General features: G+C 42.8%; 1 protein-coding gene across 1 annotated transcript in view; it reads left to right on the plus strand.

The window, feature by feature from the left end:
- The window catches only part of LOC103192547 (GPI ethanolamine phosphate transferase 1), a 110,689-nt gene that overhangs the window by 53,435 nt on the left and 54,291 nt on the right, over positions 1 to 2,963 (plus strand). The gene's annotated exons all lie outside the window — the stretch shown is intronic.

Here is a 2,963-nt window from a genome sequence, read left to right on the forward strand (position 1 = left end):
AAGTGCCTTAGCCACTATGCTACCAGAGCTCCCAAATTGGTATTTTAGCACTGGTTATTTTTATGTTCATTAGTGTTGAAAATAAGTTGATTTTTTTCTCAGTAGTAGAATAGTGACTTCTGTGAGTCCACTGAGATGATTCAGTAAATGGATGCAGTGGTGAAAGTGCTTACTCATCTCTGCCAAGAGATCTGGGCAGAGATTTCGAGACACCTTCCTGGCCAGCTGTCTGGAAGAGATCCATATTTGTATTCATTCCAAAGAAAGATGATCAAATGAAATTTTCTAACATATCACTAATACCACATCCTAACAATATTTTCCTGAAGATAATTTAAAAATGACTGCAGCTGTACATCCACAGGGACCTGCCGGAAGTTCAAGCTGGCTTCAGGAGAGGATGCAGAGTGAGGGATAACATTGTGCTGATGTCAGGTGGATCTTGGCTGAAAGTAGACAGTACCAGAAAGATGTTTATCTGTGTTTATCAACTATTCAAAGGCATTTTTGAATGTGTGGATCATGACAAATTATGGATAACATTATGAAAAATGGGAATTCCAGAACACTTAATTTTGCTCATGTAGGACCTGGAAGCTGCCCATGGATCAAGAGACAGTCACTAGAATATAACAGAGGGATACTGCATAGTTCAGAATTGGAAAAGTGGTCTCTCGGAGTTGTATCTTTTGACCTTACTTACTCAATCTGGGTGCTGAGCAAATAATCCAAAAAGCTGGTGTATATGAAGAAGAATACAGTATGAGGATTGGAGGAAGACTGATAAACAACCTGCAGTAGGCAGATGACACAATCTTCCTTGCTGAAAGTGAACATGACTTAAAGCACTTATTGATGAAGGTCAAAGACTACAGCCTTCAGTATGGATTACACATTGACAGAGAAAACAAAAATTCTCACACTGGACTGAAAAACAATATCGTGACAGAGAAAAGAATTGAAGTTGTCAACTATTTCATTCTACTTGGATTCACAATCAATGTCCATGGAAGCAGCAGTCAAGAAATTGAATGATGTATTGCATTGAGCAAGTCTGCAGCAAAAGTAAAGATCTCACTTCCATGACTAAAGTGTGCCTGAGCCAAGCCATGGTCTTTTCAGTCACCTCATAAGCATGAGAAAGCTGGCCAATGAAAATGGAAGACAGAAGAATTGAGGTATTCAAACTGCAGTGTTGGCTCAGCATATTGAATAAACTGTGGACTGTTAGAAGAACAAACGAATCAGTCTCCGAAGTACAACTAGGATGCTCCTTGCAGGCGAGCATGGCGAGACCTTGCCTTGCTTACTTTGGACTCGTCATCAGGAAAGACCAACTGTTAGCAAAGGCTGTCATGGTTGGCAGAGGGTCAGCAAAAACCAGGGAAGCCTTCAGTGAGATGGTTTCCCTCAACAATAGCCACAACAATGGATTCAAACGTAACAACCGATCATGAAGACGGTACAGGACGCAGCAACATTTCGTTCTGTTATACAGCCATTGTGAGTTGGAGCTGACTAGATGGCAGCAAACAGTAATAGTGGATGTGAATAGTATCTCGTTGTGGTTTTGATTTGTGTTTCCTTAATGACTGATTATCCTGAGCATCCTTTTATGTGCTTATTGGAAATTTATGTATTTTCTTTGGAGAAATGTCTAGTCCAGTTGTTTGCCCCTTTTTAAATTGGGCAGTTTGTCTTTTTATCTTTATTAAATTTATTTTAAAGGTATTTTTATTACAGTCTACTCTATAATCATGTTACATCTATAATCAGAAACAGAGACATATTTTTAAATTTTATTAAGTTTATTAAGGGAAATTTTATTATTAAAAATATCTTCTGCTTTTTGGTCATTCTAATGGGGGTAGAATGATGGAACCTCAAAAAATATGTCCTCATCAAGTCTCTGGAACCTGTGAATGTGCTCTTGTTTATGAAAGGGCCTTTACAATTTAATTCAGTTAAACATCTCAAGATGAGATCATCCTGGATTGTCTGGGTGGGCCCTAACTCCAATGACAAGTGTCCTAATAAAAGACCCAGAGGAGAGATACCGAGTGAAAGCAATGTGAAGATGGAACTAGAGATTGGAGGGATGTGGCCCCAAGTCAGGGAAGCCAAGGAAGGCGGACAGCCTCAAGAAGCTGGAAGAGGCAAAGAAGGGTTCTCCTTTAGAGTGTCCCGAGGAAGTGCAGCCCCACCCACACCTGGGTTTGGACTTCTGCCTCTGGAACTGTAAGGGAATAAATTTCTCTTGTTCTAAGCCACCAAGTTTGAGGTGGTTTGTGATAGCAGCCACAGCAAACTACATCTGCTCCTCACTTATTGACTATCTCGTTATCCAACATTTATGACAATAGTGAAAAATCTATCTGGTTATTTTGTGCATTAGTGAGGTGATAGGCATAGTGACAGTGGCTGTAGAACCTCCTGTGCCTTGAGGAGGTTCTATGGGAGGCCTCCAGGAAGCTGGGCTGTGCTGCCCTTGCCTTCTGCTCCCTCCTGGTGGCCATGGCCTCCAGGTGGATGTGAAGGCAGCACCCAACCAGAGTGTGTGTGTTTTGGGTTCTCAGCTCCTGAAGGGCCAAAGGTCCTGCAGCTCAAAATTGCTGTGGAAGGGAGGAAAGAAGGAGGCTGAGAAGGTGTTGGAAGAAATGCCTGAGTTCAATGACTTCCCAAAGGGATTTGATTGAGGCCTGAAGCCTCTGCCTTGGTGGGGCCAGGTGTGCAGCCAGACTCCCGGTGCCTTCACAGGAAGTCCCGAATTGGTTACTTGCAGTGCCCAGAGAGAAGAGCAGGCTCAGGGTCCTGAATACAGGGATTGCTGAGGTGCCAGTGGAACCTGGAGGTGACTCCCAGAGGGAAGCTCCGACCCAGCACCATGCAGTGGTTAAGCCATTTGCCCTCCAGTCACACAGCTGGCTTTGTCCAGCTTTGTCTACAAGCCTCCTTTTCTATAG

The sequence above is a fragment of the Orycteropus afer genome, unplaced genomic scaffold, assembly GCF_000298275.1.
Source record: "Orycteropus afer afer isolate SDZICR_OR568_19922 unplaced genomic scaffold, OryAfe1.0 scaffold00029, whole genome shotgun sequence".
Classification (NCBI taxonomy): domain Eukaryota; kingdom Metazoa; phylum Chordata; class Mammalia; order Tubulidentata; family Orycteropodidae; genus Orycteropus; species Orycteropus afer.